This window comes from Bos javanicus, chromosome 15 (assembly GCF_032452875.1).
Source record: "Bos javanicus breed banteng chromosome 15, ARS-OSU_banteng_1.0, whole genome shotgun sequence".
Classification (NCBI taxonomy): domain Eukaryota; kingdom Metazoa; phylum Chordata; class Mammalia; order Artiodactyla; family Bovidae; genus Bos; species Bos javanicus.
In genome coordinates, this window is record NC_083882.1 from 47,948,829 (window position 1) to 47,967,000 (window position 18,172).

The 18,172-nt window shown below is 39.6% G+C and overlaps 1 pseudogene; it reads left to right on the top strand.

The window, feature by feature from the left end:
- The first annotated feature begins 222 nt into the window (after positions 1 to 222).
- Positions 223 to 16,708, top strand: LOC133260971 (olfactory receptor 52E4-like; annotated as a pseudogene).
- Positions 16,709 to 18,172: the final 1,464 nt, after the last annotated feature.

Sequence of the window (18,172 nt, forward strand, 5' to 3'; positions counted from 1 at the left end):
GGAAAATTATAATTTTAAAAGGTTCATATGTATTTTAATTAATTTTATATTTTAATTCCTCAAGTCAACTCTCCTACCCTTTTCAACTAATTCCAGTGTCTGTCAGAATCTCTTAAAAAGAAAGAATTTTGAGAAATTCTGTTGATGGTTACAGTTATAAAAATTGGTTTTATACTGGACACCTTTGGCTAAAGACATCTACAAGGCAATTTCTCTTGGAATATGGGAGGAAGTCATGAACAAGAACTTGAAGCAGCTTCTGGAGCTCTGATCCTCTGCTCGGATATGGGAATTCATTCAGTTTAGAAGTTATTGTTTAAGACTTCTAGACAATGATTATGGATATTCTGCAAATAATTAAAGATGCATGAAGGATGAAACCAAAATGATTCTAGGATTTGTCATCATATTGTAGAACCAATCTATGAAGGCAGAATTTGGTGAAAAAGAATACCCACCATAGGGTCAAGATGGCCACTGTTTAAAGGAGAGTCATGATACTTAAACTACAGGGGAATGAAAAACTTCTCCCGTGTAGTAGCAGCTACAATAAATAATAATAAAGGCTTCCAATATACTGAATAATTCAATAACAAGGTCTGAGAAAGGAGGCATATTTCAAAGCTTGAAATAATGGGTGCAACCATAAGGAGAAAAAATAAAATTATGGATTGTGTAGGAAGTGTGTCTTCTATAAATGGAGAAAACTTGCAGAAGCAATAATGGTTAAGTGCTGCCTATCTCTAACGCATACCAAGAGTAGGTATCTACCCCACCCGCAAACATATAGGTAAAAAAAGACCCACAAATTACTCAGCATGATGTTTTATGATTGATCATAATATTTATATTATGTGTTGGAAATGACTAATGTGAACTTTTGAATCTAGGTTATAGAAGGAAATACAGACTTGTTCTCGCCTCTCTGCGTGAGCTTTGCCTTCCTTCCCTTATCCTTTTCATCTCTTCCTCCTCCATCTCTTTTTCCTTCTTCTCTCTCTCACTTATGTGTAAGCATTCCAGCTTCCTTGAAGCTGCCATGATATCACATATAGATGGAGAGAAATTAATGAGGCTTCCTAGCTCTTCAGGCCCTTACCTATTTATATTCATTCAGCCCAGACACCAGACTTCGGAGTAAGTCAGTATTTAGATGATTTAAGCATTCTGTCTGATAGCAAATTGAACTAGCCTTCAAATGCCCCAGCCAGTACCTACAGGAGCAGAAACAAAGGGTCCCTCTGAGCACTGACTAAAAAGTCAGATTTGTAAGCAAAATAAAATTGCTGGTTTCTGCTACTAGTTTTCACTAAAATTTATTTATTTATCTGGTTGCACTGGTACTTCATTACTACATGCAGGCTTTCTCTAGTTGAGGTGAGTAGGGGATACTCTTCATTGCAGTGCATGGGTCTCTCATTGCAGTGGTTTCTCTTGTTGCAGAGAATAAGCTTTAATGTACATGGCCTTCAGTTGTTGTGGCACATGGGCATAGTTGCTCCATGGCATGTGGAATCTTCCTGGACCAGAGATCAAAACCATGTCCCCTGTGCTGGCAGGTGGACTCCCATCCACTGTACCACCGTGGAAGTCTTCAACAACTAGTTTTGAAGTGGTTTGTTATCAACAGTAAATAACAGATACCATGATTTACATTAAAATTTTTCCTTATGGTTAATTTAGCCTAATATGACTAAGAAAATGTTTCTCTACCAAGTGTTTATAGTTATCTAGAATTGGCCAAACTGTAAGTCCTGAGAGAGTAATTCCCACAAGATCACTCTCACTTCAGATGTCATCAGCTAGTTCAGGTTCCCCAAGCTGACTAAAAGTTGGGGGGTCACAATGATTACCCTCATGTTCAATACTCTTCTAGAGAAATCATGAAAACTTAGAAACAAATACTTATGATTAAAATTTTATTATAACAAGAAGGTATAGAGTAAAACAATAGAAGTAGAAGATACACAGAACAGAGTCCAGGAAGAGTCCATATGGGGAGTTTTAGTCATCTTTTCCCTGTGAAATCATTGTTGTTCAGTTGCTAAGTCATGTCCAACTCTTTGCAACCCCATAGACTGCAGCAGACCAGGCTTCCATGTCCTCCACTATGTCCTGGAGTTTGCTCAAACACTTGTCCCTTGAGCTGCCTATGCCATCCAACAATCTCATTCCCTGTTGGCCCCTTCTCCTCCTCCCCTCAATGTTTCCAGCATCACTGTCTTTTCAAATGAGTCAGATCTTCACATCAGGTGGCCAAAGTATTGGAACTTCGGCTTCAGCATCAATCCTTCCAATGAATATTCAAGGTTGATTTCCTTTAGGATTGACTGGTTTAATCTCCTCACAGTCCAAGGAACTTTTAAGAGTACTACTTCCTCTTGGTCACCATTTGTGACAATATACAAGGTACTGCCAACCAGGGATACCCACATGAGCCTTTGAACATAAAGAGTTTTAAATATATTAAATATAATATATCAAAATTTCCTCAACCATCTGGTAAATAAAGTGATTTAGTTAGAACCACTTTCACACTTCTCAGATTAATAAAATTAAAACAAAATAATTCCATAATCAAAGGGACTAGATCTGATAGAGCGCCTGATGAACTATGGATGGAGGTTTGTGACATTGTACAGGAGACAGGCAGCAAGACCATCCCCAAGAAAAAGAAATGCAAAAAAGCAAACCGGATGCCTGAGGAGGCCTTACAAATAGCTGTGAAAAGAAGAGAAGTGAAAAGCAAAGGAGAAAAGGAAAGATATAAACATCTGAATGCAGGGTTCCAAAGAATAGCGAGGAGAGATAAGAAAGCCTTCCTCAGCTATCAATGCAAAGAAATGAGGAAAACAATAGAATGGGAAGGACTAGAGATCTCTTCAAAAAATTAGAGATCCCAAGGGAACATTTCATGCAAAGATGGGCTCAGTAAAGGACAGAAATGTTAGGGACCTAATAGAAGCAGAAGATATTAAGAAGAGGTGGCAAGAATACACAGAAGAACTGTACAAAAAAGATCTTCACAATCCAGATAATCATGATGGTGTGATCACTCACCTAGAGCCAGACATCCTAGAATGTGAAGTCAAGTGGGCCTTAGAAAGCATCACTACGAACAAAGAGTCGGACACAGCTGAGCAGAACTGAACTGAACTGAATCAAATAATACTGACAATTAGTGTCAATGTTAAGAAGTAGAAACACTATCATCTCTATATCCTCACTAACTGTTAATATAGAGAAATAGGAATCACAGCTGATGGGATGCTAAATATGGGTCAACTACTTTCAAAATCAATTTATTAATCTTTAGAAAAGTTAGAGATATTCTACACCCAGGGAATTTCACTCCAAATATAAGCACTTGAGGCACACTTCACAAGTAAGCAAGATAGCCTCATATTAGAATATTAATAACAGTATTATATTTACAAATAATTATAAACCACCTAAATGCTCATCAAAGAAAAATGAATTAATTAAATACAATTTTTTCATTCAAACAAAGGAATGAATTAAATGTGGTATCTTAACTAAATAAAACATGCTGCTGCTGCTGCTAAGTCGCTTCAGTCGTGTCCGACCCTGTGGGACCCCAGAGACGGCAGCCCACCAAGGTCCCCTGTCCCTGGGATTCTCCAGGCAAGAACACTGGAGTGGGTTGCCGTTTCCTTCTCCAATGCAGGAAAGTGAAAAGTGAAAGAGAAGTCACTCAGTCGTGTGCAACTCCTAGAGACCCCATGGACTGCAGCCTATCAGGCTCCTCCGTCCATGGGATTTTCCAGGCAAGAGTACTAGAGTGGGGTGCCATTGCCTTCTCCAAAATAAAACATAGGAGGAGCATATAGATGTATATAGTAGTAATAAAAGACTTATCAGTTCAGTTCAGTCACTCAATCGTGTCTAACTCTTTGTGACCCCATGAATTGCAGCACGCCTGGCCTCCCTGTCCATCACCAACTCCAGGAGTGCACCCAAACTCATGTCCATTGAGTCGGTGATGCCATCCAGCCATCTCATCCTCTGTCGTCCCCTTCTCTTGCTGCCCCCAATCCCTCCGTGCATCAGAGTCTTTTCCAATGAGTCAACTCTTCACATGAGGTGGCCAAAGTATTTGAGTTTCAGCTTTAGCATCAGTCCTTCCAAAGAACACCCAGGACTGATCTCCTTTAGGATGGACTGCCTGGATCTTCTTGCAGTGCAAGGGACTCTCAAGAGTCTTCTCCAACACCACAGTTCAAAAGCATCAATTCTTCTGCACTCAGCTTTCTTCACAACCAACTTTAACATCCATACATGACCACCAGAAAAACCATAGCCTTGACTAGATGGACCTTTGTTGGCAAAGTAATGTCTCTGCTTTTGAATATGCTGCCTAGGTTGGTCATAACTTTTCTTCCAAGGAGTATGCGTCTTTTAACTTCATGGCTGCAATCACCATCTGCAGTGATTTTGGAGCCCCCCAAAATAAAGTCTGACACTGTTTCCACTGTTTCCCCATCTATTTCCCATGAAGTGATGGGACCAGATGCCATGATCTTAGTTTTCTGAATGTTGGGCTTGAAGCCAACATTTTCACTCTCCTCTTTCACTTTCATCAAGAGGCTTTTGAGTTCCTCTTCACTTTCTGCCATAATGGTGGTGTCATCTGCATATCTGAGGTTATTGATATTTCTCCTGAAAATCTTGATTCCAGCTGTGCTTCTTCTAGCTCAGAGTTTCTCATGATGTACTCTGCATATAAGTTAAAGATGCAAGGTGACAATATACAGCCTTGACATACTCCTTTTCCTATTTGGAACCAGTCTGTTGTTCCATGTCTGCGGGGAGCCAGTGTGAGGACCTCCATCCATGGCAAAGGTCATAAGGAAGGAGGCTCGGCATATGCAAAGGCGGGATCGAGCCTCAGGAGTCCCCCTGGAAATTCTCATCCATCTACCCCCAAATCCAGAGCCTGCCTACTTTACTACTTTGTGTTCTCACCTACACCTCTGACTTTACAGGGGGCTGTCCCCAACCACCTCTTTTGGAGAAGGAGTTAACTTAGAGCTCCAGTTAATAATAATTCCTGGGCATGATAGGAGTGTTTCAACCTACAAACTCCTCTGAAGGTTCTCTAGCCTGCCTGACAGGCTTGTCCGGCCACATGTGATTGCTCACAGCCTCCCAACCGTGAGAGGCACTAGATGCTTTAAACCTTCTAAAAACAGGTTCTTTAGAGAAGTTAGAAAACTCTTAGTATAGTAGAGTGGGCTGATTAGAAATTGTATTGATGAAGGGTTTTTCATTTGTTGAGCCAATGTTCACTGCTAAGTCTCCACATCCCATGCCCTTATACACATTAATGAATATATAGAAGAAATAAGTATTAACCTTTGATATTAATCACGTTAGACCTCAGGCTAAGTAAATTCTTTCCTTAATTAAAACCCACTACACCCTAACCCTATAGGAATGTAACTTTATTTGGGTGGCGTCTGTTTTAAGAATAATCACCTCTGGATAAATAAGTATTGACTGACCATTGTCACAAGGAAAGAGTCATAAATTGTCAGCAGGCCCCCCTGGCCAGAAGATGATGTAAAACCCCTAAGACCTCTGTATACATTTGTATGAAGCACTTGACTTTAATAAAAGTCAGGACTGCTGACCCCGTGTGACTTTTGTATAACAGTGTATAAAAACAGACCCTGGACAAATAAAAAATGGGATCAGTTCCTCAAAAGACTGGTCTCCCCATGTCCTTCTCTCTCTCAAACTCTGGCTGAGTTTCCATCTGGAGCACAGAGCCCGCCAAGCTTATTAATTTTGCCTGGGCTTCTAAGATCCGACTGGGGAGGCCTCAGTGTCTCCTCTCCTTTGGGAGAATGGAAGGACGCCTGTGGCCTACGTAAGTGGTGCAAGCTTCTTCTCTTGAAGTTTTATTGGTCTCCTGCGTAAACCAAGCTACTCAGCCTCTTTTCTCCACTGAATTTTCCTACTGAGCTATCCTCATTCTATTACTCTTTATATCTCTAATTAATATTTAATTAAAGCTATTGTTTCCTGATTGCCAAAGCTGTCTCCCCTTCAAACTCTCTGAATCAGCTGGGACTGGACCTCGGCACATGTCCAGTTCTAACTGTTGCTTCCTGACCTGCATACAGATTTCTCGAGAAGGAGGTCAGGTGGTCTGATATTCCCATCTCTTTCAGAATTTTCCACAGTTTATTGTGATCCACACAGTCAAAGGCTTTGGCATAGTTAATAAAGCAGAAATAGATGTTTATCTGGAACTCTCTTGCTTTTTCCATGATCCAGTGGATGTTGGCAATTTGATCTCTGGTTCCTCTGCCTTTTCTAAAACCAGCTTGAACATCTGGAAGTTTAAGGTTCATGTATTGCTGAAGCGTGGCTTGGATAATTTTGAGCATTACTTTACTAGCCTGTGAGATGAGTGCAATTGTGTGGTAGTTTGAGCATTCTTTGGCATTGCCTTTCTTTGGGATTGGAATGAAAACTGACCTTTTCCAGTCCTGTGGCCTCTGCTGAGTTTTTCAAATTTGCTGGCATATTGAGTGCAGCACTTTCACAGCATCATCTTTTAGGATTTGGAATAGCTCAACTGGAATTCCATCACCTCCACTAGCCTTGTTCATAGTGATGATTTCTAAGGCCCACTTGACTTCACATTCTAGAATGTCTGGCTCTAGGTGAGTGATCACACAATCGTGTTTATCTTGGTTGTGAAGATCTTTTTGTACAGTTCTTCAGTGTATTCTTGCCACCTCTTCTTAATATCTTCTGCTTCTGTTAGGTCCATACCATTTTTGTCCTTTATCGAGCTCATCTTTGCATGAAATGTTCCCTTGGGATCTCTAATTTTCTTGAAGAGATCTTTAGTCATTTCCATTCTGTTGTTTTTGTCTATTTCTTTGCATTGGTCGCTGAGGAAGGCTTTCTTATCTCTCCTTGCTATTCTTTGGAACTCTGCATTCAGATGCGTATATCTTTCCTTTTCTCCTTTGCTTTTCACTTCTCTTTTTTCATAGCTATTTGTAAGGCCTCCCAAGACAGCCATTTTGCTTTTTTGCATAATAAATATTTCTCTAGACATACATGCAGAAACATAATTGTATCCCACAAATAAAATGTTATACCTGCATAAACATATGTGTATCTCACAAATAAAATCTCACAAATGATAAAAAATTAAAATTCAGAAAAATGGTATGGCATAACACCATCTATATAAAGTTTAAAATATGCTTTAAAATATTATGAATTAACTAAGGATTCATACTTAAGTAGTGAAAATAAAATATATAAAATGTTATGGAAATGGTATGATATAATTCAACTCTGAAGAATAAAAGTAAAACAAATATTACATGAATAGACTGCACAGGAGGCTCTTAATAATTTTGTAGCACTTTGTTTCTTAATCTACATAGTGAATATAAGAATGTATTCTATATTGTTCTTTATAAGCTTTGTGTGTCCAAAGTAGACTGAAAAAAAAAAAAAACCTAGATTTGACATTGGTAGGCATGATAACATCATAAGTCATCTGAAAACATACATTTAATTATTAATTATGTTATCTAGAATCTAGCTTTTCTTCAGTGTTTTGAGATATTACCATAGTTGCATAATAGACATTATACACTTGGACATCTATGTTGATGCCTTTTGCCCAGTTATTTATTTCTAAACCATAACCTAATTGTTCAAAGTAAAGAGTTTTATAATGCATTTTAATTTCTAGTAGAATCAGCTCCCCTCTGTTAAATTATTATCTTCAGATATTTGTTTTTCCCATTTAATTTCAGAGTCATTTTGCCAAAATTTCAAGCAAAGTAGATAAAAACTTATGTGAATTTTGCCTTGAATGTACAAATTCATTTAAGGAGAAGTTACAGTCTTCAAACATAGGCATGCTTTTGGTGTTTATAGACACAAGACACAAACAGACACAAACAAAAACATGTGAAATCTTATGAAATAGGATACATTTTAAGTTCATATTAAAATGAGCTGATTCATCTGCTTATTCATTCATTTGACATTTATATATGCCCACTATTTGGGCTTACCTTGTGGCTCAGTAGGTAAAGAAGTTGCCTGCAATGCAGGAGACTGCTGGCAATGCAGGAAACTTGGGTTCAGTCCTTGGGTCAGGAAGATCCCTGGAGACAGAAATGGCAACCCACTTTAATATTCTTGTTTGGGGAATCCCATGGACAGAGGAGCCTGGCAGTCTTCATTCCTTGGGATTGCAAGAGTAGGACATGACTTAGCAAAACTAAACTACCTACTATTTGCCATATATGATGTTAGTGAGAGGCATATAGGATCTGGAGAGAAATCAGATGGGAATGATTGTCCAGAAAGTTAAGGTTAAAAGTTTTGATTAAAATGAGGATCCTCTGGTCAATAACAGAAGGTGCTTGATAGAATTGGGGACATATTATGCAAGAAAAGTTTCTTTAGTAGCTTTCATGTATTTGACAGGACCAAAGATAAAATAATGGGAAGGAGGACTAGGAAGAAATGATTTTTTTTCTTGTTACTTGTCATTATAGCCCCTCAGGGCCAACTTGGAACAGTGAGAAAAGCAAATGACTGAGCCCAGAATTTTTGCCTGTTATTAGAGCCACAGCAGCTGCCTGGCGCTTGAGCAGCAGCTGTGAGGCACTGGAGTGATTGTGAAGTGATACCCCACATCCAAGGACAAAGGAGAAGCCCCAGCAAATGGTAGGAGGGGCAAAATCACAGTTAGAATCAAACCCCATACCCACCAGAGATGCTCAGAGTGCTCAAACATACCTTGTACATGTCAGGACCCAGAGACCTCACAGAGACTGAGACAGAACTGTATGTGAGTGTCTCTTGAAGAGGTATGGGTCAGCAGTGGACTGCTGCAGGGGCAGGGGCTCTGGGTGCAGTAGACCTGGGTATAGCAAAAGCCCTCTTGGAGGAGGTTGCCATTAACTCCACCATAGAGCTGCTAGAACTTACACAGGACTGAGGGAACAGACTTTTCGAGGGTACAAACAGAACCTATGTGCACCAGGACCCAGGAGAAAGGATCGGTGACCCCACAAAAGACTGACCCAGACTTTCCCATGAGTGTCCAGGAGTCTCTGGTGGAGGCTTGGGTTGGCAGTGGCCTGATGCAGGGTTGGGGGCACTGAGTGTAGTGGAGCCTGCATGGGACATTTTAAAGGAGGTCACCATTGTCTTCATTACCCCCACTCTTTGCCCCCCTCAGGTCAAATAACAGGGAGGGAACACAGCCCCACCTTTCAACAAAAAATTGGATTAAAGGTTTACTGAGCATGGCCCTGACCATCAGAACAAGACCCAGTTTTCCCCTCAGTCTCTCCCATCAGGAAGCTTACATAAGCCTCTTATCCTTCTTCATCAGGGGCAGACAGAATGAAAACCACCATCACAGAAAACTAACCAATTTAATCACAAGGACCACAGCCTTGTCTAACTCAGTGAAACTATGAGCCATGCCATGTAGGGTCACCCAAGATGCATGGGTCATGGTGGAGAGTTCTGATAAAACGTGGTCCACTGGAGCAGGGAATGGCAAGCCACTTCAGTATTCTTGCCTTGAGAACCCCATGAACAGTGTGAAAAGGCAAAAAGATAGGACACCAAAAGATGAGCTTGCCAGGTCAATAGGCACCCAGTATGCTACTGGAGATCAGTGGAGAAATAATCCAAGAAAGAATGAAGAGACAGAGCCAAAGCAAAAACAACACCCAGTTGTGGATGTGACAGGTGATGGAAGCCAGTTCCGATTCTCTAAGAGCAATATTACACAGGAACCTGGAAAGTCAGGTCCATGAATCAAAGCAAATTGGAAGTGGTCAAACAGGAGATGGCAAGAGTGAACATGAACATTTTAGGAATCAGCGAACTAAAATGGACTGGAATGGGTGAATTTATCTCATATGACCATTATATCTACTACTGTGGGCAAGAATTCCTTAGAAGAAATGAAGTAGCCATCAGAGTCAACAAATGAGTCTGAAATGAAGGACTTGGGCGCAATCTCAAAAACAAGTGATCTCTGTTCCTTTCCAAGGCAAACCATTCAATATCACAGTAATCTAAGTCTATGCCCCGACCAGTAAAGCTGAAGAAGCTGAATGATTCTATGAAGACCTACAAGACCTTCTAGAACTAACACCCAAAAAAGATGTCCTTTTCATTACAGAGGACTGGAATGCAAAAGTAGGAAGTCAAGAAACACCTGGCAAATTTGGCCATGGAGTACAGAATGAAGCAGGGCAAAGGCTAATAGAGTTTTGCCAAGAGAATGCACTGGTCATAGCAAACACCCTCTTCCAATAACAGAAGAGAAGACTCTACACATGGACATCACCAGGTGGCCAATACTGAAATCAGATTGATTATATTCTTTGCAGCCAAAAATGAAGAGGCTCTATACAGTCAGCAAAAACAAGACTGGGAGCTGACTGTGGCTCAGATCATGAACTCCTTCTTACCAAATTCAGAACTAAATTGAATAAAGTAGGGAAAACACTAGACCATTCAGGTATGACCTAAATAAAATCCCTTACGATTATACAGTGGAAATGAGAAATAGATTTAAGGGACTAGATCTGATAGACAGAGTGCCTAATGAACTATGGACGGAGGTTCGTGACATTGTACAGGAGACAGGGATCAAGACCATGCCCAAGAAAAAGAAATGCAAAAAAGCAAAATGGCTGTCTGAGGAGGCCTTAAAATAGTTGTGAAAAGAAGAGAAGGGAAAAGCAAAAGAGAAAAAGAAGATACATCCATTTGAATGCAGAGTTCCAAAGAATAGCAAGGAGAGATAAGAAACCCTTCCTCAGTGATCAGTGCAAAGACACAGAGGAAAGCAATAGGATGGGAAAGACTAGAGATCTCTTCAAGAAAATTAGAGATACCAAGGGAACATTTCATGCAAAGATGGGTGCAATAAAGGACAAAAATGGTATGGACCTAACAGAAGCAGAAGATATAAGAAGAGGTAACAAAAATACTCAGAAGAACTATCCAAAAATAATTTTCATGACCCAGATAATCACAATGGTGTGATCACTCACCTAGAGCCAGACATCCTGGAATGCAAACTCAAGTGAGCCTTAGGAAGCATCACTATGAACAAAGCTAGCGGAGTGATGGAATTCCAGTTGAGCTATTTAAAATTCTAAAAGATGATGCTGTGAAAATGTTGCACTCAATATGCCAGGAAATTTGGAAAACTCAGCAGCAGCCACAGGACTGGCAAAGGTCAGTTTTCATTCCAATTCCAAAGAACGGCAATATCAAAGAATGCTCAAACTACCGCACAATTACACTCATCTCACACACTAGTAAAATAGTGCTCAAAATTCTCCAATCCAGGCTTCAACATTATGTGAACTATGAACTTCCAGATGTTCAAGCAGGATTTAGAAAAGACAGAGGAACCAGAGATTAAATTGCCAACATCTGTTGGATCATGGCAATGAACTCTCAAAAAAGGAGGAAAGTTCCAGAAAAACATCTACTGATGCTTTATTGACTATGCCAAAATTTTTGACTATGTGGATCACAACAAACTGTGGAAAATTCTTCAAGAGATGGGAATAACAGACCACCTGACCTGCCTCCTGAGAAATCTGTATGCAGGTCAGGAAGCAACAGTTAGAACTGGACATGGAACAACAGACTGGTTCCAAATAGGGAAAGGAGTACATTAAGGCTGTATCTTGTCACCCTGCTTATTTAACTTAGATACAAAGTACATCATGCTGGACTGGATGAAGCACAAGCTGGAGTCAAGATTGCTGGGAGAAATAGCAATAACCTCAGATATGCAGATGACACCACCCTTATGGCACAAAGCAAAGAACTAAAAAGCCTTTTGATGGAAGTGAAGAAGGAGAGTGGAAAAGTTGGATTAAAACCCAACATTCAGAAAACAAAGATCATGGCATCTGGTCCCACCAATTCATGGGAAATAGATGGGGAAAGATTGGAAACAGTGACAGATTTTATTTTGGGGGCTCCAAAATCACTGCAGATGGTGGTGACTGCAGCCATTATATTATAAGACGCTTGCTCATTGGCAGAAAAGTTATGACCAACTTAGACGGCATATTAAAATGCAGGATATTGCTTTGCCAACAAATGTCCATTCTAGTCAAAGCTATGGTTTTTCCAGTAGTCACGTATGGATATGAGAGTTGATTATAAAGAAAGCTGAGCACCGAAGAATTGATGCTTTTGAACTGTGGTGTTGGAGAAGGCTCTTGAGAGTTCCTTGGATTGCAAGGAGATCCAACCAGTCCATCCTAAAGGAAATCAGTCCTGAATATTCATTGGAAGGACTGATGCTAAAGCTGAAACTCCAATACTTTGGCCACCTCATGCAAAGAACTGACTCATTGGAAAAGATCCTAATGCTGGGAAAGATTGAAGGTGCAAGGAGAAGGTGATGACAGGTGATTAGGTGGTTGGATGGCATTGCTGACTCAATGGACATGAGTTTGAGTAAATTCTGGGAGTTGGTGGTGGACATGGAGGCTTGGCATGCTGTAGTCCACAGGGTTGCAAAGAGTTGGACATGACTGAGTGACTGAACTGAAGTGTACTGAAGAGCCACAGCTTCTGCAGGGGAATCTGTGTGGATGTGTCTATGAGCAGGTGCATCTATGTTTATATTGATGTACTCTTTCTGTTAATATATTGATTGACCCAGCACCTTTATTTTGGCACTAACATTCCTTTGCCACTGTTTCACTCTTATTGACACTGACTCTGAACAAAGTTGCCCTACAGAGCCTGTCTGCAGGAAGAACTTGCACTACATCAGGATTTAGAATCCAGCTCTCTGAGTCCTATTTCTGTTTAGTCTTTGTGAAATTTTGTGATAGTTTTGTTCTGCATTGTGCATTTTGCGATGGACTTGGCAGCATACTTTTTGATGAACTTTAATACTTTGCTTCCTCTGGACTCATGAGAAAAGAAACATTGGCCAAATCTGGATCCAGTGCTTATAAACAGGGCATATAAACAGGCCAGCAAAGATGTATCTGCTTAGAGACACAACCACACAGCTTCCACTGCAGAAAGTTGGGACTCTAATAACATGAGAGACTATAAGGGCTGGGGAAATGTGAGTTGCAGAAAGTGACCTGAGGAGTGTCCATGGAAAAGCCCTTGATCTGCAAATAGGTTAGAGCGAAAGTCAGGATATCAACAACAGGGGTTTACCTCTTTTGCATTTATGAGCATGACTACTCCAGCCATGGAGTAAAGCTTTCCTGGCTCTCCTACCTACACATGTATGGGAATGAGGGCCACTGGGATACCGAAACTGCAAAGCCCCAATCTAGTTCTAGATTAAGTTTTAGCTTCACATCCTGTCTCTCAGGCTCCTCCAGGACTGCAAAACCCTGGAAGTTTCCCAGAATCCCTAAAGTCAACCAGCTTTATCTACTGGGAGCACAGGGCAACCTCCAGAGTCAATGTTACACATAATAGTAGTGATGCATAGTGAGTACATTTGGGGAATCAGGGAGTAAAAAAAAAAAGAGCTAATTCTGGGCATTATGGGGGCCTTTACTTAGGTTACTTAAAGAGCCACATCATGAAGAAAGCCTGAAGGTGAGGAGTGGAGAAATGCAAGACGATGAATGTGCTCTCCAAGAGGCAAATGGATGTTTACTGATATGCCTACATACATGTGCACACATTCACATGTCCATATTTGAAGACAGTGTGTGGGCCTAGTTTTCCACTCTCTTATTGCCTTACATTCAGGTAAGTGGCTCTAGGTGAGTAAGGGCTTTATATTCACATTCTGGTGGCCTCATCTCTGAGCTTCAGTTGATCAAAATCTCATCCCTTGTTTCATTCTTATTCATTATTATACATTTCTAGTCACTAGGGTCCCCTTGAGTCCCATGTGAACAGTAAATCTGTATTTTTTAAATAATTGTGGATTGCTTTACTGTGTGAAAGTGATACATGTTCTTAAAAAATTTTCCTCATTGATAAATGTATATATTCCTTATCTGCACCATAAGTTTTCTTTATCGTCCCTTTTTTACTTTTTTACAATACTTTTTTTAAAAATTATAGTTGACTTACAATATTGTATTAGCTTCAGGTTATAGTCTAGTTATCCAATTTTTTGTAGATTACAAACATAAAGTTTATTATAATATTATTGATTATATTCCCTGTTCTAGGCATTACATCCTTGTGACTTATTTATTTATAACAGGTAATTTGTACCTTTTGGTCCCCTTCACCTTTTTCACCCATTCTTCCACCCTCCCCTCTGGCAACAGTTTGTTCTCTGTATCTTTGAGTCTATTTCTTGCTACTTTTTAATTTTTTAGATTCCTCATATGACTGAAAATATACAAATATATTCCAAATAAAAGTGAAAAAAATATATAGTTTTCTTTCCCTGTCCGACTTATTTCACTTAGCAAAAAACCCTCTAAATCTATCCACATTGTCCCAAATGGCAAGTTTTTTTATGGTTGAATAATATTACACTGTATATATAACATCATAAATGTATATATTTAAATTCTTGAATAGGAAATTATATTATAAACCTAAGTTTTATTATTTTTAAAAAACTTTTGTTGACCTATTTGATCTTATTGCTGAGAGGGCTATGTAATATTTTATTAATTTCTCATTGAATTTATTTTTGTTTCACATACTTTAACTTATAGTCTTTAAGTGAAAATACATTAAAAATAGATGCAATATATTCTTAAAATTTAGCATCCTCTGGTAGTAAACAATGAATCAATCTGTCCTTAATAAAATAGCTATGATAAAACATATTCTCTTAGATATTAATTTTATGCCATATTATTACTACTCTAATACTACAATGTGCTACTGTATTATATTGATTATATATATCATATCAGAATTATTTTTTATGCTACTTTAAATACACCTTTTTTCTCATTTATTATTATTTTTTAATTGAAGTCCCAGGTTGTTCTTTTAGACTGCAACATAGAGGGGAATCAGGAGCATGAAGTCAATAGCAGTATTAGCATACCAAGGTGTTATTACGAATTGTAGCTTATCTGAATATAGTCTAGAAAACAGGGGAGTCAGTGCTTCATAGGATATTTTCAACCATAACAGTCTAAATTTCTTGCCAGATGGACACATGCGGGCTTGCAGGAAAATCCAAACTGTGCTGAATCTTCGGTGTTGAACTTTGGAAAACACTGTGGAAACCTACAATTCTGATCAAATGGAAGTCAAACAGTCTGTGGTGGTTTTGAAGATATTCTCTTTTTTTCAGTTTTATTGAGATATAGTTGATATACAGCACCTGTATAAGTTTAAAGAATACAGCATAATTTAACTTATATACCTCATGAAATGATTATCACACTAAGGTTTGTGAATATCTGTCATCTCATGTATAAACAAAATTTTAAAGACATAGAAAAAATATTTTTCCTTTTGATAAAAACTCTTAGGATTTATTCTTAACTGTCATACATATTTATCATACTGCACATTACATCCCTGGTACTAATTATAACAGAAACTTTGTACCTTTTGATTGCCTCTATCCAACCTCCCCAATTATTTTTGTGTATCTTAATATTCCAACTTTTATTTCTACTTTGCAAATCTTGATTCTTTTTAAAATCCAGGCAAGGTCGTTTCTGAATTGCTCTTTTCAGGTGCTCCACCAGGGGGCCAGCATGACTGACTGCAATGCCTCCCAGGGCCACCCCCGTTTCTTCCTTCTCCAAGGCAGTCCTGGGATGGAGGACAAACACAAGTGGATCTCTATTCCTTTCTCTTCCATGTAGTTTGTCACCATCCTGGGGAACTGCACCATCCTCTTCACCATCTCCACAGAGCGCTCCCTGCATAAGCCCATGCTTGGCATGCTGGCCCTCATGGACCTGGGCATGTCCACAACCACCATCCCCAAGGTGTTGTGCATCTTCTGGTTTGACCAGAGTGACATCAGCTTCGAGGGCTGCCTGGTCCAGCTGTTCTTCCTCCACTCCATCTCTGCCTTGCAGTCTGCCATCCTCATGTCCATGGCCTTTGACCGCTATGTGGCCATTTGTGAGCCCCTACGCTATGCCACCATCCTTTCCAACAGCCGCATTGGGCTCATCGGCCTTGTGAGTTTAGTGCGAGCTGTCCTCCTCATTCTCCCCATGCCCATCCTCCTCCAGAAGATGCCCTTTCATGCCAGGCATGTCATCCCCACCACGTACTGTGAGCACATGGCTGTGGTGAAGATGGTGTGTGTGGACATCACGGTCAACAGGGTGTATGGTCTGGTGGTGGCCTTGTTGGTTGCTGGGGTAGACATCTCAGCTATTGCCTCATCTTATGTGGTGATCATCCGGGCTGTAATGCGGCTCTCTTCTAAGGAAGCCCACCAAAAAGCAGTAAATACCTGCACCACACACACATCTGTGTCATGCTTCTCCATTACACCCCTCCACTTTTCTCTTTTCTTGCTCACCATTTTGGCCATGGCATTCCACCTCATGTGCACACCATTCTTGGCAGCCTCAACTTCCTTGTACCTCCAATGCTCAACCCTATTATTTATGCAGTGAAAACCAAAGAGTTTCAGGACAAATTGACAAAATATGGGTGCTGGAGAAAGGAGCCCATAAATATTACCTATGGTCCTAAACCTGTCTGATTATCTGGTACTGCTGGTTGTAAGAAAATAAAAAATCTCAACATAAATGAAGTTCCTTGAGGAATTAGCTCATGGAAGAAATACATCATATTACAAATTATCTGCCAAAATTCTTAAATTGAGAGTCTAAGACACAGGAGAACTTACTCTCACTATTTCCAAAGCAAGGCTACAATCTCACATTAAATGAAAAAATAACATATTCTCTTCATCTGACGTGGTAATTGGGAAAACTGAATGTGACGATGGACATAAAAGAACTTTGAACAACACACACTGAATGCAAGTAAAATGAGGTGGAATGTTTCCAAATGAAGAGAATATTGGTAGAAGAGAATAGTGGTAGAACTTGTCTACCACTTTTCCAGGAGAAGGAAATGGCAACCCACTCCAGTTTTCTTGCTTGGGAAATCCCATGGACAGAGGAGCCTGGCATGCTGCAGTCCATACGGTCACAAAGAGTCAGACATGACTTAGTGACTAAAACAAAAACAACCACTTTGCCAAGGCTGGTCAAGTTGTGGGGGAAAAGTTTAAGATTATTTGAGGATGAGTGAGTAGGTCAGGGAAAGTACACTAATTTATTATACCTGCTGCAAGAGACTTATGTTTGGTTTACAGGACTTGCTTCTTTGTAGAACTAGGGGGAATATAGACAAGAACCATAATCCCCAATTCCTAGAGAAATTCCAGTGGAAAAGGAGAAATGGGAAGCTCCTAAGCTTAAAAGGTGGATATGCCTTTAAACTAATCTCACATTTTTAAAAATTCTTGTTGTCAATTCTCCTGCTTGTCTCTACTAATTCCAGTGTTTTCTTAAGAATCTCTACTGAGAAAATTCTGAGACTGTTTTGTTATTGCTTGTAGTTATAAGTCAGTTTTACACTGGAAGTCATTGGCTATAGACCTCTGAAAGGCAACTTCTCTGGGAACACAGAAATGTCATGGGCAAGTTCTTGGACAGTTTGTGGAGCTCAGATCTTGTGCCCAAACTTAGGAATTCATAAAGCTCAGAGGATATTATTTATCACTTTCAGACAATGATTTAGGATATAGTGCAAATCTTTCAAGATGTATGAAGGGTAAAGTCCCAAAATTCTAGGGTTGGTCATTATATTGTAGAACTAATATTTAAAGACAGAGCTCAGTGAAAAGACACCCTTGAAGCCACATAGCTACCATTTAGAGGAGACTTTTTTTTTTTTTTTTTTGGCCATGCCTCGCAGCATGTGGGATCTTAGTTTTCTGACTAAAGATTGAGCCCATGCCCTCTGCAGTGGATGCACAGAGCCCTAACCAATGGATCACCAGGGAATTCCCTAAAAGGAGACTCTTAAAACACTAATCTAGAGGGAAATAAATGATACTCCTCGAGAGTGATACCTGCTATAATAAATACTAATAAATTATTTATTAAACAATTATATATATTGTTCAATCCAGTATATTGAATAATTCATTAAC